Source organism: Lagenorhynchus albirostris, chromosome 6 (genome assembly GCF_949774975.1).
Source record: "Lagenorhynchus albirostris chromosome 6, mLagAlb1.1, whole genome shotgun sequence".
NCBI classification, from domain to species: Eukaryota; Metazoa; Chordata; class Mammalia; order Artiodactyla; family Delphinidae; genus Lagenorhynchus; species Lagenorhynchus albirostris.
In genome coordinates this window covers 92,151,194-92,178,572 of record NC_083100.1, presented here as the reverse complement: position 1 = coordinate 92,178,572, position 27,379 = coordinate 92,151,194, and the positions used below count along the sequence as shown (strand labels likewise).

Below are 27,379 nucleotides of genomic sequence, written 5' to 3'. Positions count from 1 at the left end.
GTACCGTTTTGCATTTCTGCCAGCATTGTATGAGTGAGCCGGTTTCTCTGCATCTTGGCCAGCATTTAGTGTTGTCACTATTTTTTGTTTTATCCATTCTGCTAGGCGTGTAGTGTGAATCTACTTTTTCAACTGTAAATTTTATGAAGTCTCCGTAGAGATCAAGTATTTGTAAGGAAAATGGAGCATCCAGAATGAAATGTGCTTAAGTATACAGTCCACCCTGAACTTTGTAGACTCTCTACTCAAAATAATGTAAAATAGCTCAACAGCTTTTTATATTAATAACATGTTGAAACGATTACAGGATACATTGGCTTCGATAAGGTATATTTTTGTAATCGATTGAACCTGTTTCTTTTTTGGAATGTGGCTACTAGAAAATGTAAAATTACAAGGTGGCTTACGCCATGTTGTTACTGGACAATGCTGGTCTAGACTGATTGGATCACAGAGCCCACCTGGGCCTCTCGACAGAGGGCCTTGTTTTCTTTATTGCAGGAGTCAGCAGACATGTTCTGCGAAAGGCCAGCAGGTAAATATTTTAGACACTGTGTGTCATGAAGTTACATAAGCTTTATGTTCTCAGAGACCACCTGGTGGGAACCAGTGCCGTATTGGGAGCTGCCATTCAGGGTTGGGACTACAGAGAGAACAGCTGTCCCGTGGGACCAAACTCTGGAAGAAGTCCAGTAGCTGCCAGAGTTTCCCCCTTCCTTCTGCATCTCTAGTCTTCTACAGGTGGCTGACAGTGGGTAGTCCTACATCGGGAAGGGCATCTGTGAAATGTGGTGCCCCCCAACGCACAGCAGAGCCTGGGAAGTGTGGGGAAGGCACCTCAGAGCAATGCCTTTTCAGTCCGCAGATTAAACCTAAATTTAAAGGGAAGTAAGGAGCTTTGAGCTAGCCTGGTGGCCAAGAACAGCATTTTGTGCAGCCTATCTCCTTCCTCTGCGTGCACTGTTTTTTAGTAGTTTTACTCTTTAATCCCTCAGGGAAGATGGTTAGTCAAGAAAGAATAAGATGAACGGCCCGGGAACAAAGTCTTCAGATGGAATTACCAGTTCTGTCAGTAACTCATCAGGAGCATGGGAGATGTGATGGCAGTGATGGAATGTGAGCTGGAATTTTTTAAGCTGGAGGCAGTTCTTCCCTCTGGGTAGGAGCCACCCATGTAATATGAGATTGGAAAATAGGAAAACAGAATTTCACTCCAAATCCAACTAATGGACAAGACATTTTCTTTTTTTTCCTCTCTTCCAGTTTTTTTTTTTTCCTTCTTCTTTTACTACCTGAAATAAGGTAAAATCTCAATTTTGCTTCCATCTGTTCCTGAGTTCCAAGAACTGGGTTTGAAAGTGTAAATAAAGGCAAAGGCCATTGAGGACATGTTCATTCATCTTTGAAATGACATCCATCCGTTGAAAATTCCCTTCTTTTGTCCCCATTGTATCCTGTATGGATGTTTTCCAGACGTCAGTAACATTCACTTATTTGTCTTTGTTTTAAGAGAGAAACTCCTTTCCCTTCTCTCTGTATTTCTGTGTAGGTAGCATTTCCTGAACTCCTGATCTATTGCCTCACTCTTCTCAGGACAGACTTTACCGACTGGAGGTGGAGTTGGGGGAATAATCTAAGTATGTGTGGCTCAGGCCCTTCTGGGCTTGTTTCTCAGAAAGCATGCATTGACGATGTGTTCCAGGTTCTGTGTTTATGGACTTCCCTACAGTGTCGGCATGCTTTTGTTCAGAGCTGCCTGTGACAGTGAAGGAAGTGGGGCTTAGAATTAGTAAGGGTGGGGACTTCCGGGAAGATGGCGGAAGAGTAAGACGCGGAGATCACCTTCCTCTCCACAGATACACCAGAAATACATCTACGCGTGGAACAACTCCTCCGGAGCACCTACTGAACGCTGGCAGAAGACCTCAGACCTCCCAAAAGGCAAGGAACCCCCCACGTACCTGGTTAGGGCAAAAGAAAAAACTAAACAGAGACAAAAGGATAGGGACGGGTCCTGCACCAGCGGGAGAGAGCTGTGAAGGAGGAAAAGTGTCCACACACTAGGAAGCCCCTTCGCGGGTGGAGACTTCGGGAGGCGGAGTGGGGGAGCTTGGGAGCCGCGGAGGAGAGCACAGCAACAGGGGTGCGGAGGGCAAAGCGGACAGATTCCAGCGCAGAGGATCGGGGCCGACCGGCACTCACCAGCCCAGAGGCTTGTCTGCTCGCCCGCCGGGGCGGGCGGGACTGGGAGCTGAGGCTCCGGCTTTTGTCGGAGCGCCGGGACAGGACTGAGGTTGGCGGCGTGAACACAGCCTACAGGGCGTTGGTGCGCCGCGGCTGGCCGGGAGAGAGTCCGGGGAGGGGTCTGGACCTGCCGAAGAGGCAAGAGACTTTTACGTCCCTCTTTGTTTCCTGGTGCACGAGGAGAGGGGATTAAGAACGCTGCTTGAGAGAGCTCCAGGGACGGGCGCGAGCCGCGGCTAAGAGTGCGGAGCCCAGAGACGGACATGGGACGCTAAGGCCGCTGCTGCCGCAGCCAGGAGGCCTGTGTGCGAACACAGGTCACTAGCCACACGCCCTTCCGGGGAGCCTGTGCAGCCCGCCACTGCCAGGGTCCCGGGATCCGGGGACGGCTCCCCCGGGAGAGCGCTCGGCTCGCCTCAGGCTGCAGCGTCACGCCGGCCTCTGCCGCTGCAGGCCCGCCCCGCACTCCGTGACCCTCCCTACCCCCCGGCCTGGGTGAGCCACAGCCTCCGAATCAGCGGCTCCTTTAACCCCGTCCTGTCTGAGCAAAGAACAGACGCCCTCCGGCGACCTACACGCACAGGCGGGGCCAAATCTAAAGCTGAGCCCCTGGGAACTGTGAGAACAAAGAAGAGAAAGGGAAATCTCTCCCAGCAGCCTCAGAAGCAGCGGATTAAAGCTCCACAATCAACTTGATATACCCTGCATCTGTGGAATACTTGAATAGACAACGAATCATCCCAAATTAAGGAGCCCTGTGGATGAAAGGCTCTTGGTGCTGCAGCCAGGAGTCAGTGCTGTGCCTCTGAGGTGGGAGAGCCAACTTCAGGACACTGGTCCACAAGAGGCCTCCCAGCTGCACATAATATCAAAAGCAAAAATCTCCGAGAGATCTCCATCTCAACGCCAGCACCCAGCTTCACTCAATGACCAGCAAGCTACAGTGCTGGACATCCTATGCCAAACAACTAGCAAGACAGGAACACAACCCCACCCATTAGCAGAGAGGCTGCCCAAAATCATAATAAGTCTACAGACACCCCAAAACACACCACCAGACGTGGACCTGCCCACCAGAAAGACAAGATCCAGCCTCATCCACCAGAACACAAGCACTAGTACCCTCCACCAGGAAGCCTACACAACCCACTGAACCAACCTTAGCCACTGGGGACAGACACAAAAAACAACAGGACCTACGAACCTTCAGCCTGCAAAAAAGGAGACCCCAAACACAGTAAGATAAGCAAAATGAGAAGACAGAAAAACACACAGCAGATGAAGGAGCAAGATAAAAACGCACCAGACCTAACAAATGAAGAGGAAATAGGCAGTCTACCTGAAAAAGAATTCAGAATAATGATAGTAAGGTTGATCCGAAATCTTGGAGATAGAATGGACAATAGAATGGACAAATTGCAAGAATCAGTTAACAAGGACCTAGAAGAACTAAAGATGAAACAAGCAACGATGAACAACACAATAAATGAAATTAAAAGTACTCTAGATGGGATCAATAGCAGAATAACTGAGGCAGAAGAACGGATAAGTGACCTGGAAGATAAAATAGTGGAAATAACTACTGCAGAGCAGAATAAAGAAAAAAGAATGAAAAGAACTGAGGACAGTCTCAGAGACCTCTGGGACAACATTAAACGCACCAACATTCGAATTATAGGGGTTCCAGAAGAAGAAGAGAAAAAGAAAGGGACTGAGAAAATATTTGAAGAGATTATAGTTGAAAACTTCCCTAATATGGGAAAGGAAATAGTTAATCAAGTCCAGGAAGCACAGAGAGTCCCATACAGGAAAAATCCAAGGAGAAATACGCCAAGACACATATTAATCAAACTGTCAAAAATTAAATACAAAGAAAACATATTAAAAGCAGCAAGGGAAAAACAACAAATAACACACAAGGGAATCCCCATAAGGTTAACAGCTGATCTTTCAGCAGAAACTCTGCAAGCCAGAAGGGAGTGGCAGGACATATTGAAAGTGATGAAGGAGAAAAACCTGCAACCAAGATTACTCTACCCAGCAAGGATCTCATTCAGATTTGATGGAGAAATTAAAACCTTTACAGACAAGCAAAAGCTGAGAGAGTTCAGCACCACCAAACCAGCTCTACAACAACTGCTAAAGGAACTTCTCTAGGCAAGAAACACAAAAGAAGGAAAGGACCTACAATAACGAACCCAAAACAATTAAGAAAATGGGAATAGGAACACACATATCGATAATTACCTTAAATGTAAATGGACTAAATGCTCCCACCAAAAGACACAGATTGGCTGAATGGATACAAAAACAAGACCCATATATTTGCTGTCTACAAGAGACCCACTTCAGACCTAGAGACACATACAGACTGAAAGTAAGGGGATGGAAAAAGGTATTTCATGCAAATGGAAACCAAAAGAAAGCTGGAGTAGCAATTCTCATATCAGACAAAATAGACTTTAAAACAAAGACTATTAGAAGAGACAAAGAAGGACACTACATAATGATCAAGGGATTGATCCAAGAGGAAGATATAACAATTGTAAATATTTATGCACCCAACATAGGTGCACCTCAATACATAAGGCAAATACTGACAACCATAAAAGGGGAAATCGACAGTAACACATTCATAGTAGGGGACTTTAACACCCCACTTTCACCCATGGACAGATCATCCAAAATGAAAATAAATAAGGAAACACAAGCTTTAAATGATACATTAAACGAGATGGAGTTAATTGATATTTATAGGACATTCCATCCAAAAACAACAGAATACACATTTTTCTCAAGTGCTCATGGAACATTCTCCAGGATAGATCATATCTTGGGCCACAAATCAAGCCTTGGTAAATTTAAGAAAATTGAAATTGTATCAAGTATCTTTTCTGACCACAACGCCATGAGACTAGATATCAATTACAGGAAAAGATCTGTAAAAAATACAAACACATGGAGGCTAAACAATACACTACTTAATAATGAAGTGATCACTGAAGAAATCAAAGAGGAAATCAAAAAATACCTAGAAACAAATGACAATGGAGACACAACGACCCAAAACCTGTGGGATGCAGCAAAAGCAGTTCTAAGGGGGAAGTTTATAGCAATACAAGCCCACCTTAAGAAGCAGGAAACATCTCGAATAAACAACCTAACCTTGCACCTCAAGCAATTGGAGAAAGAAGAACAAAAAAACCCCAAAGCTAGCAGAAGGAAAGAAATCATAAAAATCAGATCAGAAATAAATGAAAAAGAAATGAAGGAAACAATAGCAAAGATCAATAAAACTAAAAGCTGGTTCTTTGAGAAGATAAACAAAATAGATAAACCACTAGCCAGACTCATCAAGAAAAAAAGGGAGAAGACTCAAATCAATAGAATTAGAAATGAAAAAGGAGAGGTAACAACTGACACTGCAGAAATAAAAGAGATCATGAGAGATTACTACAAGCAACTCTATGCCAATAAAATGGACAATCTGGAAGAAATGGACAAATTCTTAGAAATGCACAACCTGCCAAGACTGAATCAGGAAGAAATAGAAAATACGAACAGACCAATCACAAGCACTGAAATTGAAACTGTGATTAAAAATCTTCCAACAAAGAAAAGCCCAGGACCAGATGGCTTCACAGGCGAATTCTATCAAACATTTAGAGAAGAGCTAACACCTATCCTTCTGAAACTCTTCCAAAATATAGCAGAGGGAGGAACACTCCCAAACTCCTTCTACGAGGCCACCATCACCTTGATACCAAAACCAGACAAGGATGTCACAAAGAAAGAAAACTACAGGCCAATATCACTGATGAACATAGATGCAAAAATCCTCAACAAAATACTAGCAAACAGAATCCAACAGCACATTAAAAGGATCATACACCATGATCAAGTGGGGTTTATTCCAGGAATGCAAGGATTCTTCAATATACGCAAATCTATCAATGTGATAAACCATATTAACAAACTGAAGGAGAAAAACCATATGATCATCTCAATAGATGCAGAGAAAGCTTTTGACAAAATTCAACACCCATTTATGATAAAAACCCTGCAGAAAGTAGGCATAGAGGGAACTTTCCTCAACATAATAAAGGCCATATATGACAAGCCCACAGCAAACATCATCCTCAATGGTGAAAAACTGAAAGCATTTCCACTAAGATCAGGAACAAGACAAGGTTGCCCACTCTCACCACTCTTATTCAACATTGTTTTGGAAGTTTTAGCCACAGCAATCAGAGAAGAAAAGGAAATAAAAGGAATCCAAATTGGAAAAGAAGAAGTAAAGCTGTCACTGTTTGCAGGTGACATGATCCTATACATAGAGAACCCTTAAGATGCTACCAGAAAACTACTAGAGCTAATCAATGAATTTGGTAAAGTGGCAGGATACAAAATTAATGCACAGAAATCTCTGGCATTCCTATATACTAATGATGAAAAATCTGAAAGTGAAATCAAGAAAACACTCCCATTTACCATTGCAACAAAAAGAATAAAATATCTAGGAATAAACCTACCTAAGGAGACAAAAGATCTGTATGCAGAAAATTATAAGACACTGATGAAAGAAATTAAAGATGATACAGATAGATGGAGAGATATACCATGTTCTTGGATTGGAAGAATCAACATTGTGAAAATGACTCTACTACCGAAAGCAATCTATAGATTCAATGCAATCCCTATCAAACTACCACTGGCATTTTTCACAGAACTAGAACAAAAAATTTCACAATTTGTATGGAAACACAAAAGACCCCGAATAGCCAAAGCAATCTTGAGAACGAAAGAAGGAACTGGAGGAATCAGGCTCCCAGACTTCAGACTATACTACAAAGCTACAGTTATCAAGACGGTATGGTACTGGCACAAAAACAGAAAGATAGATCAATGGAACAGGATAGAAAGCCCAGAGATAAACCCACGCACATATGGTCACCTTATCTTTGACAAAGGAGGCAGAAGTGTACAGTGGAGAAAGGACAGCCTCTTCAATAAGTGGTGCTGGGAAAACTGGACAGCTACATGTAAAAGTATGAGATTAGATCACTCCCTAACACCATACACAAAAATAAGCTCAAAATGGATTAAAGACCTAAATGTAAGGCCAGAAACTATCAAACTCTTAGAGGAAAACATAGGCAGAACACTCTATGACATAAATCACAGCAAGGTCCTTTTTGACCCACCTCCTAGAGAAATGGAAATAAAAACAAAAGTAAACAAATGGGACCTAATGAAACTTAAAAGCTTTTGCACAGCAAAGGAAACCATAAAGAAGACCAAAAGACAACCCTCAGAATGGGAGAAAATATTTGCAAATGAAGCAACGGACAAAGGATTGATCTCCAAAATTTATAAGCAGCTCATGCAGCTTAATAACAAAAAAACAAACAGCCCAATCCAAAAATGGGCAGAAGACCTAAATAGACATTTCTCCAAAGATGATATACAGACTGCCAACAAACACATGAAAGAATGCTCAACATCACTAATCATTAGAGAAATGCAAATCAAAACTACAATGAGATATCATCTCACACCACTCAGAATGGCCATCATCAAAAAATCTAGAAACAATAAATGCTGGAGAGGGTGTGGAGAAAAGGGAACCCTCTTGCACTGTTGGTGGGAATGTAAATTGATACAGCCACTGTGGAGAACAGTATGGAGGTTCCTTAAAAAGCTACAAATAGAACTACCATATGACCCAGCAATCCCACTACTGGGCATATACCCTGAGAAAACCATAATTCAAAAAGAGTCATGTACCAAAATGTTCATTGCAGCTCTATTTACAATAGCCCAGAGATGGAAACAACCTAAGTGTCCATCATCGGATGAATGGATAAAGAAGATGTGGCACATATATACAATGGAATATTACTCAGCCATAAAAAGAGGGGAAATTGAGCTATTTGTAATGAGGTGGATAGACCTAGAGTCTGTCATACAGAGTGAAGTAAGTCAGAAAGAGAGAGACAAATACCGTATGCTAACACATATATATGGAATTTAAAAAAAAATGTCATGAAAAACCTAGGGGTGAAACAGCAATAAAGACACAGACTTACTAGAGAATGGACTTGAGGCTATGGGGAGGGGGAAGGGTAAACGGTGACAAAGCGATAAAGAGGCATGGACATATATACACTACCAAAAGTAAGGTAGTTAGCTAGTGGGAAGCAGCCGCATAGCACAGGGAGATCAGCTCGGTGCTTTGTGACCGCCTGGAGGGGTGGGATAGGGAGGGTGGGAGGGAGGGAGACGCAAGCGGGAAGAGATATGGGAATATATGTATATATATAACTGATTCATTTTGTTGTGAAGCTGAAACTAACATACCATTGTAAAGCAATTATACTCCAATAAAGATGTTGAAAAAAAAAAAAAAGAATTAGTAAGGGTGCTTAGTTGAGGGTCTAAATTTGTATTCTCTAATCAGCATCGTCCTTTATACAAGTGATATTTACATCTCCATACAGTTGCTCCCTGGATTTTTTTCTCAGTCGATTTCAAATTTAGGAGGAGAAGGGAGATGTGATATATTTATTTAAAACCTCCAAAAGTAAGCAGCCCTCTCTTATTATAATAGGGGTGACCTGAAAGCAAAAAAAGCATGTATTAGCATACTTGTATTCAAAGTTGATATTTAATACATAACCTGTGGCAGGCACTCTGATAAAAATACACACACAATTTCTAGTTTTCTCATACCTAATCAACTGAATATTCCCTCAATGTTTCACATCTCAGTAAAGAACACCACCATCCGCTTAGCTTTTCAGGTCAAAAATATAAGTATCATTGGCTTTTCATTTTTTCTTCATCCATAATATCTGACCTATGGATATTTTCTTCACCCACAATATCCATATTCAAGCTATTTCAGCTCTAGCTTCAAGATACAGCCCAACCTGCTACATCGCACCATCAACACCACCACCCATTCAGAATCCACCATCCCCCCAGGCCTAGTCCTGCAGTAGCCTCCTGTCTGATCTCATCCTTCCCTCTTGCCTCCCTAAAGCCGTTCTCCATGCAGCCGGAAGAATGAACTACATCATTTATGTCATCCTTTAGCTTAAAACCTTCCAAAAGTTTCCTGTTAGACTTAAAATCTATCTAATCTTCTCACCAAGCCAGTAAGACCCAAATACCAGCTAGCCCTGTCTCGCTCCCTTTTCTCTCTATATGTCTTCCACACTGGTCTTTTTGTTCCTCCTTAAAACTGTAAAATTGGTTTTTACCTTAAAAGTTTTATGTGGTATAATTTTTGCCCCAAATGCTTGTCCCGTAGATATTGCCAGACTATTCCTTTTTCAACTAAAATGTAACTTCTTCAGAGAGACCTTCTCTAATCTTCGTGTTTCAGTAAGTCGCCCCAACTAATTGGGATATAGTTCCATCCATCGCCCTGTTTTGTTTTGTTTTTTTCCTAGAACGTCACTCTTTGGAATCTTATGTGTGGATGGTGAATGATTTAGGGTAGGCTAAGTGGTAGTAATAAAGAGATCCCCCAATAATATCCTAGTTCTAGCACTACAGAAGTTAATTTATTGCTCGCGTAATAGTTGAAGGTAAGTGTTCCTGTTTGGCTGACCATTCTCCTTCCTGTGAGGCTTCAGGGACCCAGATGCCTCTCATCTTGTAGCTCTGCTAATTCTCCCAAGACTGAAGTCAGCAGAAGGGGAAAATGAGTGTGTGGGAAGCATACTCACTTCCTAAAATGGTTGGCCCAGAACTGGCCCATATCACTTCTGTTCAGATTATTTTGGTGATAACTAGTCACATGGCCTTACCTACTTGCAAGGCGGTGGAGGTGATGACATTGAGTTCCTAACTGGCAAGGTGCTCACCACCAAAAAATATACTATGGAAGGAGAGATGCAGATTTTGTTGGCCATTTGACATGTCTGCCACACCTGCTCCTCTGAACATAAATTTCTTTGCATGGCCTTTTTGTTTTCTTTCTTTCCACCTAGAGCATAACTCATGTCCTCTCCAAGCCAGAGAACCCAAACCCCCTTTCAGATACTACATCCATCTCAACGTCCAGAATCTCTGAGTCATGCTCAGTTCTCTCCATCAAGTCCTGATATGGTTCCTCATGTTCTGATGACTTAATTGAAAGATGAGCTATTATTCTCCCACCCCTAAATAAATGGTAGAACAGGGACAATATGTGTACACCACAAGTCCCATTCAGTAAAGGGAAGATTGAGGAGCACACAGAGTCAATAGTCCAGAACAATGACAGAATCTTTGGGACAGGGATTTTGAAGACTCTGCTTTTCCAGTGAAGGAAGTTCCCTGGTTAGAACCTAGACTGCATTTAGGAGGAACTCCCTTCTCCATTGTTCTCTGTGGTTCTTTGCTTTGCCTTCTCAGAAGCTCTTCCTTGCTCAGTTTCTTCCCTGGTCACATCTGCAGTGAGCTTTGGGAGTTGGTCTTCCTTAGAGTCGGTGCAATTTTTGCAACTTGCTTCTTGCTCATGGGAGACCTTTGGGAGATCAAGGATTGCTTTAAGGATTTGAGAATCCAAGGCTTTTTAAAGGCCAGACTCGTGGTTTCTTTGGCAATAAAGTTCCCTCAAAACTTATTAGCCTTTAAATCTATTTGCTTTTGATCAGCGTTGTGTGTCTGTTTCCCTATCCATGGTTTTTTTTTTCCTATATATGCTTTTTAAAACTGCTTTGGTTCTTTGCTTCCTCAAACCCATGCCTCTCACCCTTGGTCTTATGACAGCCTCCTGAAACAATATGTATTCGTTGGAAAGCAATACTCATAATCATATTTTTGTTTCTAGTGGAGTCTATTTGTTTAAATTAGACTTTTTAATAAGCATTTGTCCTCGTTTTTTATTTTCATCTCCTCATATTTGTGGTCATTGATCATTTGTCTCTCCATCCCAGCAAGTCCTTTAGTTTCTGTTTACTAAGCAGTCGCCTTTCCCCTGAGCTTTTTAGTTTTTTCTAGTACATTGGAAAAAGCAGTAACTATAACCCAATACAAACTAATACTCAGAAGGAATGCTCCTTGGAGCTGCAGGCTAAGTAGATGCTTGGTCAGCCTTCCCAGCTGTTGTAGGCAACAGTGTTCTCAAGTATTTTGTAACTGTGTATTGTGGATCTTCATATTTCTAGCCTATGATATCTGTTCCATGCCACTCAGTGCTTGACCATTACATCAATGCCACATGTTTAGGTTATTTTCACGGCAGCACCCAAATCAAATCACCACGTTCTATATTCTTTAGGATGGTGCTAGCTGCTTTAACAAACAGACCTCGCATTGCAATGCCTTAGCCCACAGATGGCTATTATCACTCACAGAGCAGTCCAGGATATGTCTTCCTGGTTGGCAAGCGTCTTTCCTCCAAGTAGTGATTTAGAAACTCAGGCAGATTCCCTGTGAAAGCTCCTTTATTTCTCAGGACTTCATTATTATTATTGTCTTCATTCAGATCACAGAACAAAAAAGAGAAGTGGGGATTGCACCCCATGCCTGATTCCTTGAAGCCTTTGTTGAAAAGGATCACAAGTCTCTTTAGGTCACATTCAATTGGCAAGAAATAGTCACATGGCCATATCTATATGCAAGAGGAGCTGAGTTTTTTTTTTTTTTTTTAAATTATTTATTTATGGCTGTGTTGGGTCTTCGTTTCTGTGCGAGGGCTTTCTCCAGTTGTGGCAAGCGGGGGCCACTCTTCATCGTGGTGCGCGGGCCTCTCACTATTGCGACCTCTCTTGTTGCGGAGCACAGGCTCCAGACACGCAGGCTCAGTAGTTGTGGTTCACGGGCCTAGTTGCTCCGCGGCATGTGGGATCTTCCCAGACCAGGGCTCGAACCTGTGTCCCCTGCATTGGCAGGCAGATTCCCAACCACTGCGCCACCAGGGAAGCCCAGGAGCTGAGATTTTAATCCTGGCTGAACAACTGCTTCCCAGTGACAAACCTGTTCTATGAAAGAGGAAATAAATGTTTTGATGGGCTTTCAGCCATCTTTGCCACATACATGCCTATGCTTAAGTTTCTGTCTATCTTGATTAAAGTGTAAGCTCTAGAAGCCCAGGGACTTTCTGTTTGTTTATTGGTTTATTGTTTATTCCCAGGATACAGAGCAATGTCTTGATTAGAGTAGGTACTCAATAAATATTTGTAGAAGGAAAATGACTGTATATATTTGTAGAAGGAATTACAAATTGGACTCTGGGGTTCATAATCCTGACTCTGGCATTTATTGTAAACTCAAGATAGTTGCTTCAATTTTCCCATCATCAAAGAGTAAAGTCATACTGTCTACCTCATAAAGTGAGGGTCAAACTAGAAAAGGTATATATATCACTCAGCATCATTCCCAGCACACAGTAAGCATTTAGTAAGTATTAGGTAATATTAGTATTATTCTTGTTATTATATATGTATACATCTATCCCAAGTACCATATCTTGAAAATTTGAGGATAACTGGACAGCATTTCACTAGAATTAAGTATTAAGTAGAATTAAAACAGAGTCCATTATTAAAATGGTTGTTTTGGGACCTAAGCAGGAGTTTGATGTTAAAACAGTTCACTGTTTTGGATTCAGAAATCTCGAGTATTGTATTCTAACCTGAAGCAAATTGAGAGCCTTCAACAGGAGCATATATTAACCGTACAGTACTTAAATTGTCACGCTGATAAAATTATATAACCAATGGCACCCACGCATGTGTCACTTTATAGTATTTAGGTAGTCATGCTGATAGAATTATATAACAAATGGCAGGGATCCCCGTTACCCTTTACCTGGGTATGGAGGAAATGGCTTGTCGATAAAATTTCATGAGAAATTTAAATTATTGACAAGTTACCCCACAGATCAGCTGCCTTAAGAAAAGATACCGTGTAAAGGGGGACGTGATCATTTTGGTTCCAGAATACTGATATTATATTATCTTTGCCACACTTTATGCAACATATTCAGGAAATGAGAAAACATCCAAACTTTCAATTACTCAGTAAATGTTTAACACTTAACATCTACATCCAATCACTGTGCTTGACGTTGGGCTTACAGTGATGAGCTAAAGAGGTCTCTAAACCTAGCCTAGAAGGTCAGTAAAACTTGTCATAATATGGCAAAGTCTACATCTCCTGAGGACAGCTCAAAAAGTAAAATTGAGGAAGAATGCATTTTCCCTGGTTACACGACGGCGAAACAGAATCTTCTGATATCTTTGATCTCTCGATCATCCTTCTAGAGTCATTATCATGTTCTGTTCCTCCGTGTTATGTGAACCAAGAGGTCCATCAAAATGTTACTTAGTATAAAACAGTTTATTGTGGGATTTCTTGGTGCCCTTAATATGCTAACCTGCATTGCTAATCTCTAAGAGAGGCGGTCTATCAGTATGTTGAGATTCCCAAAGATATTTGATCGTGGTATCCTGTTTATGTAGAACTCCTCATGTGCTCCACTAGTGTGCCATGGAGGACAGACTTGTAGAGACTGATTTATTATAACTTTTAGGCAGTCTGTTGCTGGCTGAAAGATGATATTAGCTAAGGTGGGAAGGGTTGTGCCTTAATTCAACTCATATTGATCAAATGTTTGTGCTCTGTATAAGACTGTGCTACACCCCCATGGGGCATATGTTAGCATACGAGAAGCAGATCCTGCCCTTAAGGGTTTACTGTATCAAGATAACTGTGTATGTGTGCATGTGTGTGTGTGTGTGTGTGTGTGTGTGTGTGTGTGTGCAGGGTGGCATGAGTGTATGCGTGTAGAGAAGGGTTGGTGGTATAAACACAAATATCTGTATTGTATACAGACCACAATAAATACTCCAGGAGAGGGACATGCAAGATACTTAGAGAAAGGAGATCTCACAGCTTGCTGAAGAGCTTAGGAAAACATATTTTAATATGCATGTGGGTGTTAGGGTCATTCCTTTGGAACTCTTCATCATTAGTATTAGATTCGATATGAAATATTATATTAGGTTTAACCAGCATATGTCAAGAATATGTCATTCAAGATAGCATGGCCTACTGATTAAGAGTCTGGGCTGTGAATCAGAAAGTTGTGCATGTAAATCCGATCTCTGCAATTCAGGAGCTGGGTGACCTTGAAGAGATACTTTAACCTTGCTAGGTCCCAGCTTCCCACATGGGGATGATTGGTGTATTGTGAACATTCAGTGATAACATATTTTAAGCACTTGACACAAAGTAAGTTTTCCATAAACACTAGGTTGTAGTTCTTGTCATTACTAATATTATATTAATTTTAAATATTCATGCCCCTACTACTGGCATACCATAAAAAACTAGCATGAAATTTTAAAGCAGCAAAAAGTATTTTCATACCATTACCAATTCTCTATGTAAAGTGGTCTGAGAAGTCTCTTATTTTTACTGAAGCCCTTGCATTTTGTCACACCTTGCCCTAGAGGCAGTATGACAGGGATGACACTAGACTGTAATCTCTGTGAAGGCAGGGACATGTAAGTTTTGTTCACCAGCATATTCCCAGTGACTAGCACAACACCTAGCTCATAGTAGTACCTCATGTAATGTATTCACAAAGGAGAATAATACAATATATTTGTTAAATATATTTGCTTTAAAATTACCTGTGTCACTACATCACATTCTCCTACCCGTATATTACATTATTGACCAACCGTTGCATGTTTTTTAATGAGCTGGGATAGGGTCTCAGAAACCTTCTTAACACAGCATTCCAAGAGCACCCTGATGAGTTGAGGCATGAGGTTAAAAAAAGTATCTTTTGTTGTATGTTGATATTTGACTGCAGGTCTTTTGTTTGACACTTAGATCCCTGACTCAGACTTGTTGGTCTCTTTAAAGACATCACCTTTCCTTAAGGACAGGAGCTGTCTTAGTCATCCCTGTATATATTAGTGTCTAACACTGTCTAACCAGACACATAATAGGTGCTCAGGAAGTACTTTTTGAGTCTATAAGTGTTGCCGAGTCCAAACTCATTCTGCTTGCTACACGACAGGCTAATAAATTGGGAGATGAGTTGTTGGGACAAGGAATAATGACTTCGTTCGGAAAGCCAGCAGACCGAGAAGATGACAGACTAGTGTCCCCCAAAACTGTCTTAACCCAGTCAGAATTCAGGCTTCTTTTGTACTAAAAAAGGGGAGGAGGGTGGTTGGTTCTTGCAAACTTCTTGGTGCAGAAATCCTTTGTTCTTGCAGCTGTCCGTGTAGGTCAGGTCACCATGTTGCTCCAAACCTCCAACAAGACAAATGTTATTCTCTGTTCTGCCATTTTTTATCTCTGTATGAATGGACTCTTAAAGGTCAGAGCCCTGAGAAAAGGTTATCTTGTATATTTCAGGCTACAGGCAACATTCTTTTACAAAAGGTGCAGAGCCAGCATGAGTAAGCACAGGCCACAGAGCAGAAAGGTTAAAGAAAAAGAAACGGATCCAACATGGAGTCAGATTTGCTCTTCCCTATTACATAAGGGATTGAGTAGTTCCCAGCTGGCGACTTAACTCATAATATTTTCTGTCTATCCCAGGTCTTCCCCCAAAGGAAAAAGGCATCTCCAGCAGATGCTCACCAATGCCCCACGTCTCTTAGAATAGCCTCATGACTCCCCTAGAATATTATTAGGGTACTTAGTCAAATTAGCTTTTCACAGATTTGGCACAAAAGTTCCTCCAGGCAGGCCCTGGTTGGCATGGAGTCCAGATAATAAAGTGTTCTTTGTATCATATGATGTGTTTCTGAAAAATTTGCTTGAAAGGTAGATTTTTCAAAAAGTTAGATTAGAGTTTAAATGCATATTGGAGCCATGTAACAGATCATTTACAAAGCATGAAAATATTATATGTCTAGTACCCTCTAATTTGTCATTTCTATAATTCTGATTTTCATGTCTAGCAAAACTGAGATTATATGGTACCTCATGAATAAACCACACTGGATAATTGGAGTTATTAAGAGGTTTTGGATTTTTTCCCTTTATGTATTTTTCATGGCCATTTCAGATGGAAATATCTCTAAAATGTGTTCATGTGTCTTTGCCTTATTCAACAGAGGATCAGGATAGAATTTAATATTTTTTCTAGTGGTTCAAGTTCATCATGATGGAACAGATAATATTGGCTGAAATTCAGTTACATTAGTCAGTTATTACCTGGTAACAAACACCCCAAAATCCAGTGACCTAAAGCAATAATTTTATTATTTGTATCCGCAGATCAGCTAGGTGGTTCTTCTTATCTGAGCTGGACCCAGCTGATCTGGACTGGACTTGCTCTTGCATATCTAGTCAGTGGGAGGGTCTGCTAGAAGCTGGCTGACCTAAGATAGTCATAACTATGATTCATTTCTGCTCCATGTGGTGTCTCATCCACCAGCAGGCCAGTCCAGGCTTGTTCACGTGGCAGTGGCAGGAGTGCTCAGGAAGCGGGGGTCCACAAGGCCTCTTGAGACCTCTGTCAGAACTGACATAATCACTGCCACTACATTCTTTTGACCAAAGTAAGTCACGAGGTTAGCTCAGTTTCAGGGGGTGAAGAAGTAAATGCCACATCTTGACAGAATTGCTGCAGGGTCATATTGCATAAGGTATAGATATAGGGAGGGTTGAAAATGTGGGGGGCTCTCTTGCAAACAACCTACTATAGCATCATCAAGAAAGCGTGAACTCAAAGACTTCAGCTCCTGATGAGAACTGGCCTCAGAACAGTGTGAACTTTGAGCTCTATTACTGGCTTTCTTTGGGGAGTACCTGGGTCTCTTTCCTTATCATTAGTCTGTCTGTGTTATCTTTGCTGTTGATGTGCCTGCTTCTCAAAGCCATTTAACTATATCCCTCTCTTTTCTAATTTTACTGTTTTTAAAAAATCAAAGCTAAATTGATTTATTTAAAAATTTTTTTATTGCAGTATAGTTGCTTTACAATCTTGTGTTAGTTTCTACTGTACAGCAAGGTGAATCAGCTACACATATTCATAAATCCCCTCTTTTTTGGATTTCCTTCCCATTTAGGTCACCGGAGAGCACTGAGTAGAGTTCCCTGTGCTATACAGTAGGTTCTCATTAGTTATCTATTTTATACATAGTATCAATAGTGTATATATGCCAATCCCGATCTCCCAGTTCATCCCCCCCGCCTTGGTATCCACACGTTTGTTCTCTACATCTGTGACTCTACTTCTGCTTTGTAAAAAAGATCATGTATACTATTTTTTCAGATTCCACATATGTGTTAATATACGATATTTGCCTGTTTTTACCTAAAAGCTCTCATCTCGTTTTTTTTTTTTTTGAACATCTTTATTGGAGTATAATTAAGTTACACGGTTGTGTTAGTTTCTGCTGTATAACAAAGTGAATCATCTATATGCATACATATATCCCCATTCCCCTCCCTCTTGCATCTCACTACCCCCCTCTGTATCCCACACCTCTAGGTGGTCACAAAGCACCGAGCTGATCTCCCTGTGCTATGCGGCTGCTTCCCACTAGCCATCTATTTTACATTTGGTAGAGTATATATGTCCATGCTACTCTCTCACTTCATCCAAGCTTACACTCCCCCCTCCCTGTGTCCTCAAGTCCATTCTCTAGATCTGCTTCTTTATTCCTGTCCTGCCACTAGGTTCATCAGAACCATTTTCTTTTCAGGTTCTATATATATATGTGTTAGCATACAGTGTTTGTTTTTCTCTTTCTGACTTACATCACTCTGTATGACAGACTCTAGGTCCATCTACCTCCCTACAGATATATCAATTTCATTTCATTTTATGGCTGAGTAATATTCCATTGTATATATGTGCCACATCATCTTTATACATTCATCTGTCAGTGGACACTTAGGGTGCTTCCAAGTCCTGGCTATTGTAAACAGTGCTGCAATGAACATTGTGGTAAATGACTCTTTTTGAATTATGGTTTTCTCAGGGTATATGCCCAGTAGTGGGATTGCTGGGTGGTTTAGTAGTTCTATTTTTAGTTTTTAAGGAACCTCCATACTGTTCTCCATAGTAGCTGTACCAATTCACATTCCCACCAACAGTGCAAGAGGGTGCCCTTTCTCCACACCCTCTCCAGCATGCATCGATTGTAGATTTTTGGATGATGGCCATTCTGACCAATGTGAGGTGATATCTCATTGTGGTTTTGATTTGCATTTCTCTAATGATTACTGATGTTTAGCATCCTTTCATGTGTTTGTTGGCAATCTGCATATCTTCTTTGGAGCAATGTCTATTTATGTCTTCTGCACAATTTGGATTGGGTTGTTTGCTTTTTGATATTGAGCTGCATGAGCTGCTTGTATATTTTGGAGATTAATCCTCTGTCAGTTGCTTCATTTGCAAATATTTTCTCCCATTCTGAGGGTTGTCTTTTCATCTTGTTTATGGTTTCCTTTGCTGTGCAAAAGCTTTGATGTTTCATTAGGTCCCATTTGTTTATTTTTGATTTTATTTCCATTTCTCTAGGAGGTGGGTCAAATAGGACCTTGCTGTGATTTATGTCATACTGTGTTCTGCCTATGTTTTCCTCTAAGACTCTTATAGTGTCTGGCCTTACATTTAGGTCTTTGTTTTTTTTTTTTCTGAAGATATTTCACCCTTCTCCCATCTTTCTATTACCCTTCTTTAAATTTTTTTTTTTTTTTTTTTTTTTTTGCAGTACGCGGGCCTCTCACTGTTGTGGCCTCTCCCGTTGCGGAGCACAGGCTCCGGACACGCAGGCTCAGTGGCCGTGGCTCACGGGCCCAGCCACTCCACGGCATGTGGGATCTTCCCGGACCGGGGCACGAACCCGTGTCCCCTGCATCGGTAGGCGGACTCTCAACCACTGCGCCACCAGGGAAGCCCACATTTAGGTCTTCAATCCATTTTTTATTTAAACATCTTTATTGGAGTATAACTGCTTTACCATGGTGCGTTAGCTTCCACTTTATAACAAAGTGAAGCAGTTTAAATATACATATATCCCCATATCTCCTCCCTCACGCATTTCCCCCCCACCCTCCCTATCCCACCATTCTAGGTGGGAACAAAGCACCGAGGTGATCTCTCTGTGCTATGCGGCTGCTTCGCAGTAGCTATCTGTATTACATTTGGTCATGTATATGTGTCTATGCCACTCTATCACTTTGTTCCAGCTTACCCTTCCCCATCCCCTTCCCCATGTCCTCAAGTCCATTCTCTACATCTGCTTCTTTATTCCTCTCCTGCCACTGGATTCTTCAGAACTTTTTCATTTTTTTTAAGATTCCATACATATGTGTTAGCATACAGTATTTGTTTTTCTCTTTCTGACATACTTCACTCTGTAAGACAGACTCCAGGTCCATCCACCTCACGACAAATAACTCAATTTCGTTTCATTTTATTCCTGAGTAATATTCCATTGTATATATGTGCCACATCATCTTTATCCATTCATCTGTCGATGGACACTTAGGTTGTTCCCATGTCCTGCCTATTGTAAATAGAGCTGCAATGAACATTGTGGTACATGACTCTTTTTGAATTATGGTTTTCTCAGGATATATGCCCAGTAGTGGGATTGCTGGGTCGTATGGTAGTTCTAGTTTTAGTTTTTTAAGGAACCTCCATACTATTCTCCATAGTAGCTGTATCAAATTACATTCCCACCAACAGTGCAAGAGGGTTCCCTTTTCTCCACACCCTCTCCAGCATTTGTTGTTTGTAGATTTTTTGATCATGGCCATTCTGACTAGTGTGAGGTGATATCTCATTGTGATTTTGATTTGCATTTCTCTGATGATTAATGATGTTGAGCATTCTTTCATGTGTTTGTTGGCAATCTGTATACCTTCTTTGGAGAAATGTCTGTTTATGTCTTCTGCCCATTTTTGGATCGGCTTGTTTGTTTTTTTGATATTGAGCTGCATGAGCTGCTTGTATATTTTGGAGATTAATCCTCTGTCAGTTGCTTCATTTGCAAATATTTTCTCCCATTCTGAGGGTTGTCTTTTTGTCTTGTTTATGCTTTCCTTTGCTGTGCAAAAGCTTTTAAGTTTCATTAGGTCCCAATTGTTTATTTTTGTTTTTATTTCCATTCCTCCTAGGAGGTGGGTCAAAAAGTATCCTACTGTGATTTATGTCATAGAATGTTCTGCCTTGTTTGCCTCTAAGACTTTTATAGTGTCTGGCCTTACATTTAGGTCTTTAATCCATTTTGAGCTTATTTTTGCATATGGTGTTAGGGAGTGTTCTAATTTCATTCTTTTACATGTAGCTGTCCAGTTTTCCCAGCACCACTTATTGAAGAGGCTGTCTTTTCCCCCTTGTATATTCTTGCCTCCTTTCTCAAAGATAAGGTGACCATATGTGCGTGGGTTTATCTCTGGGCTTTCTATCCTGTTCCATTGATCTATATTTCTGTTTTTGTGCCAGTACTATACTGTTTTGATTACTGTAGCTTGGTAGTATAGTCTGAGGTCAGGGAGCCTGGTTCCTCCAGCTCCGTTTTTCTTTCTCAAGATAGCTTTGGCTATTCAGGGTCTTTTGTGTTTCCATACAAATTGTAAAATTTTTTGTCCTAGTTCTGTGAAAAATGCCATTGGTACTTTGATAGGGATTGCATTGAATCTGTAGATTGCTTTGCACAGTACAGTCAGTCATCTTTACAATTATGATTTTTCAAGTCCAAGAACATGCTGTATCTCTCCATCTATTTGTATCATCTTTCATTTCTTTCATCAGTGTCTTATCATTTTCTGCATACATGTCTTTTATCTCCTTAGGTATGTTTATTCCTAGGTATTTTATTCTTTTTGTTGCAATTGGGAGTGTTGTAAATGGGAGTGTTCCCTTAATTTCTGTTTCAGAATTTTCATCATTAGTGTATAGGAATGCAAGAGATTTCTGTGCATTAATTTTGTATCCTGCTACTTTACCAAATTCATTGATTAGCTCTAGTAGTTTTCTGGGAGCATCTTTAGGATGTTCTATGTATAGTATCATGTCATCTGCAAACAGTGACAATTTTACTTCTTCTTTTCTGATTTGGATTCCTTTTGTTTCTTTTTCTTCTGTGATTATTGTGGCTAAAACTTCCATAATTATGTTGAATTATAGTGGTGAGAGTGGACAACCTTGTCTTGTTCCTGATCTTAGTGGAAATGCTTTCAGTTTTTCACCATTGAGAATGATGTTGGATGTGTGTTTGTCATATATGGCCTTTATTATGTTTAGGTAGGCTCCCTCAATGCCTACTTTCTGGAGGGTTTTTATCATAAATGGGTGTTGAATTTTTTGAAAGCTTTTTCTGCATCTTTTGAGATTATCATATGGTTTTTCTCCTTCAGTTTGTTAATATGGTGTATCACATTGATTGATTTGCCTATATTGAAGAATCCTTGCATCCTTGGGATAAGTCCCACTTGATCATGGTGTCTGATCCTTTTAATGTGCTGTTGGATTATGTTTGCTAGTATTTTGTTGAGGATTTTTGCATCTATGTTCATCAGAGGTTTTGGCCTGTAGTTTTCTTTCTTTGTGACATCCTTGTCTGGTTTTGGTATCAAGGTGATGGTGGCCTCGTTGAAGGAATTTGGGAGTGTTCCTCCCTCTGCTATATTTTGGAAGAGTTTGACTAGGATAGGTGTTAGCTCTCTGTAAGTGTTTAATAGAATTCGCCTGTGAAGCCATCTGCTCCTGGGCTTTTGTTTGTTGAAAGATTTTAAATCACAGTTTCAGTTTCAGTGCTTGTGATTGGTCTGCTTATAGTTTCTATTTCTTCCTTGTTCAGTCTTGGAAGGTTGTACTTTTCTAAGAGTTTGTCCATTTCTTCCAGGTGGTCCATTTTATTGGCATAGAGTTGCTTATAGTAGTCTCTCATGATCTTTTGTATTTCTGCAGTGTTGGTTGTTACTTCTCCTTTTTCATTTCTAATTCTGTTGATTTGAGTCTTCTCTCCCTTTTTCTAGATGAGTCTGGCTAATGGTTTATCAAATTTGTCTTTCATCTCAAAGAACCAGCTTTTAGTTTTATTGATCTTTGTTATTGTTTCCTTCATTTCTTTTTCATTTATTTCAGACCTGATCTTTATGATTTCTTTCTTTCTGCTAACTTTGGGGTTTTTTAAATTCTTCTTTCTCTAATTGCTTTAACTGTAAGGTTAGGTTGTTTATTTGAGTTTTCTTGTTTCTTGAGGTAGGATTGTATTGCTATAAACTTCCCTCTTAGACCTGCTTTTGCTACATCCCAAGTGATCTCTTGGTTATTTAGTGGCATATTGTTTAGACTCCATGTGTTTGTATTTTTTTACAGTTTTTTTCTTGTAATCAATATCTAGTCTCATAGTGTTGTGGTCAGAAAAGATACTTGGTACGATTTCAGTTTTCTTAAATTTAGTGAGGCTTGATTTATGACCCGAGATATGACTTATACTGGAGACTATTCCATGAGCACTTTAGATGAAAGTGTATTTTGTTGTTTTTGGATGGAATGTCCTATATATATATCAGTTAAGTCCATCTGGCCTAATGTGTCATTTGAAGCTTGTGTTTCCGTGTTTATTTTCATTTTGGATGATCTGTCCATTGGTGAAAGTGGGGTGTAAAAGTCCCCTACTATTATTGTGTTACTGTTGATTTCCCCTTTTATGGCTGTTAGCATTTGCCTTATGTATTGAGGTGCTCCTTTGTTGGGTGCGTAAATATTTACAATTGTTGTATCTTCTTCTTGGATCGATCCCTTGATCATTATGTAGTGTCCTTCTTTGTCTCTTGTAATAGTCTTTATTTTAAAGTCTATTTTGTCTGATATGAAAATTGCTACTCCAGCTTTCTTTTGATTTCCATTTGCATGGAATATCTTTTTCCATCCCCTCACTTTCAGTCTGTATGTGGCCCTAGGTCTGAAGTGGGTCTCTTGTAGACAACATATATACAGGTCTTATTTTTGTATCCATTCAGCCCGTCTGTGTCTTTTGGTTGGAGCATTTAATCCATTTACATTTAAGGTAATTATCAATACGTATGTTCCTATTACCATTTTCTTAATTGTTTGGGGTTTATTTTTGTAGGTTTTTTCCTTCTCTTCTGTTTCCTGCCTAGACAAGTTCCTTTAGCATTTGTTGTAAAGCTCGTTTGGTGGTGCTGAATTCTCTTAGCTTTTGCTTGTCTGTAAAGATTTTAATTTCTCCATCGAATATGAATGAGATCCTTTCTGGGTAGAGTAATCTTGGTTGTAGGTTTTTCCCTTTCATCACTTTAAATATGTCCTGCCACTCCATTCTGGCTTGCAGAGTTTCTGCTGAAAGATCAGCCATTAACCTTATGGGGATTCCCTTGTGTGTTATTTGTTGCTTTTCCCTTGCTGCTTTTAATATTTTTTCTTTGTATTTAACTTTTGAAAATTTGACTAATATGTGACTTGGCATGTTTCTTCTGGGATTTATCCTATATGGTATTGTCTGTGCTTCCTGGACTTGATTGACTATTTCCTTTCCCATATTAGGGAAGTTTTCAACTATAATCTCTTCAAATATTTTCTCAGTCACTTTTTTTTTCTCTTCTTGTTCTGGTACACGTATAATTCGAATGTTGGTTCATTTAATGTTGTCCCAGAGGCCTCTGAGACTCTCCTCAATTCTTTTCATTCTTTTTTCTTTATTCTGCTCTGTAGTAGTTATTTCCATTATTTTATCTTCCAGGTCACTTATGCATTCTTTTGCCTCAGTTATTCTGCTATTGATTCCTTCTAGAGTATTTTTAATTTAGTTTATTGTGTTTCTTATCATTGTTTGTTTGCTCTTTCGTTCTTCTGTGTCCTTGTTAAACGTTTCTTGCATATTCTCCATTCTGTTTCCAAGATTTTGGATCATCTTTACTATCAGTACTCTGAATCCTTTTTTAGGCAGACTACATATTTCCTCTTCCTTTGTTTGGTCTGGTGGGTTTTTCCCTTGCTCCTTCTTCTGCTGCATGTTTCTCTGTCTTCTCATTTTGTTTTACTTACTGTGTTTGGGGTCTGCTTTTCGCAGGCTGCACGTTCATAGTTCCCTTTATTTTCGGTGTCTTACCCGAGTGGGTGAGGTTGGTTCAGTGGCTTGTGTAGGCTTCCTGGTGGAGGGGACTAGTGCCTGTGTTCTGGTTGATGGGGTGTATCTTGTCCTTCTCTTGGGCAGGACCATGTCCAGTGATGTGTTTTGGGGTGTCTGTGAACTTAGTATGACTTTAGGCAGCCTCTCTGCCAATGGGTGTCTTGCTAGTTGTCTGGCCTAGGGTTTCCTTCTCTGGGGCTTGATGGCCGTTGGGTGATGCTGCGTCTTAGTGTTGATACAGAGATGTCTGTGATATCTTGCTGATTGACATTATGTGGGTCCGGGAGGTTTCTTGATGTCCAATTCCTGGACTCGGCTCTCCCATCTCAGAGGCCCAGGCCCAATACCCAGCCGGAGCACCAAGAACCTGCCAGCCACACAGTTTTGAAGAAAAGGAAGAAAAAAAAGAATGAACAGTTAGAACCCCAAACCCAATGGTGAAAGCAAAACTAAACAGACAAAATCACAGAATGAAGCATACACCTAGAGACTAATAAAAAGGGAAAAAAGAAAACAACAAAAAAACGAACAGACTGAACCCTAGGAGAAATGATAAAAGCCAAACTAAACAGACAATATTACATAAAGAAACATACACATACAAACACTCAAAAAGAGAAAAAAGGAAAACAATAATAAAATAAAATGAAGAGAGCAACCAAACCAATAAACAAATCCACCAGTGATAACAAGCACTAAAAACTAAACTATGATAAACATAAAACCAAAAACAAGTCAGATGCAGACAGCAACCCCCAAGTTTACAGTTGCTCCCAAAGTCCACCGCCTCAATTTTGGGAACATTTGTTGTCTATTCAGGTATTCCCAAGATGTTGGGTTTATCAAGTTGATTGTGGGGTTTTAATCTATTGCTCCTGAGGCTGCACAGATAAATGTCGGTTTCTCTTCTGGTTTACACAACTCCTGGTGTTCAGCTTTGGATTTGGCCCTGCCTCTGCATGTAGGCTGCCCTCAGGCATCTGTTCCCCGCCCAGATAGGAGGGGGTTAAAGCAGCAGCTGATTAATGCTCTCTTGCTCACTCAGATCGAAGAGAGGGAGGGGTATGGACGTCATAATTGGAATGCAGGGCGAGCCTCTGGCAGCAGAGGCTGGCCTGATGTTGCAACATTCTGAGGCATGCCATGTGTTTTCCTGGGGAATTTGTCCTTGGAACATGGGACCCTGGCAGTGGTGTGCTCCACAGGCTCCTGGGGGGCTATGGGTAGTGACCTTCACTTGTACACATGATTCTTGTTGTCAATGATTGCAGCATTAGTGGTTCATACCCGTCTCCGGGGTCCGACCTGATAGCTACACCTTGCGCCCGTCTCTGGAGCTCTCTTAGGTAGTGCTCTGCCTTCTGTGGGCACATGGAACAGGAATCCCCTCTCCTCATGCACCCCAAAACAATGGTCTCTTGCCTCTCTGTCAAGTCCAGACTTTTTCCTGGACTCCCTCCCGGCTAGCTGTGGTGCACTAGCCCCCTTCAGGCTGTCTTCACTCAGCCAACTCCAGTCCTCTCCCTGGGGTCTGACTTCTGAAGCCCTAGCCTCAGTTCCCAGCCCACACCCGCCCTGGTAGGTGAGCAGACAAGCATCTCAGGTTGGTGGGTGCTGGTCAGCACTGATCCTCTGTGTGGGAATCTCATCGCTTTGCCCTCTGCACGCCTGTTGCTGCACTGTCCTCCATAGCTTTGAAGCTTCCCCCCTACCTACCTCCCATCCCTGCCAGTAAGGGGATCTCCCCCAACTACCTCCTGTCCCTGCCAGTGAAGGGGCTCCCTAGTATATGGAAACTTTTCCTCCTTCACAGCTCCCTTTCAGAGGTGCAGGTCCCATCCCTATTCTTTTGTCTCTGTTTTTTCTTTTTTCTTTTGCCCTACCCAGATACATTGGGATTTTCTTGCCTTCTGGGAAGTCTGAGGTCTTCTGCCAGCGTTCAGGGTTGTTCCACATGTAGATGTATTTTTGATGTATTTGTGGGGAGGAAGGTGATCTCCACGTCTTACTCCTCTGCCATCTTGAAGGTCTCTCTTGCTCTTATCTCGTTTACATATACTTTAAAATTTCATCATATCATCCTGATACATGTGCAACAGATATAACAAGATTTCATTTAACTTCTATCAAACTTAGGTGCTGTGAAAGTGTTATACTTAATGTTGATGAATCTAAAGACATGTCTATGTTAGTTAGATCAACAAACATATATTAATACCAGGTATTAATTTAATACTGAATATTTCCCAGTTCATGTGAATCTGAAGCTCATTTAGCTTAATTTAGCTTTGACTCTCTTGCTTATTGACCAATGTGGGTTCGGGATACGTGTAAAGTGAATTCTCGGAAAGATTTGTGGTAGGAGGAACACTCCTGTTTGTAATACATTTTCACAACTTGGAAGCTTACTTCTTTGCTGCTAGAAGATATTGTTGAGTGGTGTGTATTCAGATTGTAAGGGTAAAATCCTAGATAAGAGAAAAGCTACTATGTTGTTTTGCTTACCATAAATGAAAGCACTTCACATATTTCACAGTAAGTTCCAAGAGGGAGCACAGGGATGGTGCTACTAGTTTTTCCACACCATTCTATCCCCAGGTCCTAGCACATTGTCTGAAGCTCATTGTATTAGAATGAATGAATAAAGGCATGAATGATTAAGAGTATTTCTAAACCTAGCTAGATTTGTGAAAATCCCCAGTGCTCTTTATGTTCTAAAAAAAAGGTGGTGCAGGTGTACTTCCTTGCCTCTGAGGGTATTGCAAGGATTAACTAATGTCAGGAAAGGCCTTTGATATGCCTAGATGAAGGGCATCCCATAACTATAATGTTTCATTGTTATAATACCATCAAGTGCTTTTTGGGACATGTAGCCTACATATTTTCCATAAAATTAGTCCATAAATCACACACAAAATGTATCAAATCCAAAAGCAATAGCTTTGACCTTAGAATTGCTGCAGCAGTGATTTGATGATATACTACTTACTACATCAGCAGTACTCTGAAGTACATAAATTGTGCTTCCATATACTCAAAATGTACAAACA

General features: G+C 40.7%; 1 protein-coding gene and 1 pseudogene across 1 annotated transcript in view; one reads left to right on the top strand and one right to left on the bottom strand.

Moving 5' to 3' along the window:
* Positions 1–412, bottom strand: part of LOC132521921 (ferritin light chain-like) — a 99,000-nt pseudogene extending 98,588 nt beyond the window's left edge.
* THSD7B (thrombospondin type 1 domain containing 7B) overlaps positions 1–27,379 on the top strand; it is a 778,062-nt gene that overhangs the window by 128,317 nt on the left and 622,366 nt on the right. The window lies entirely within an intron of this gene.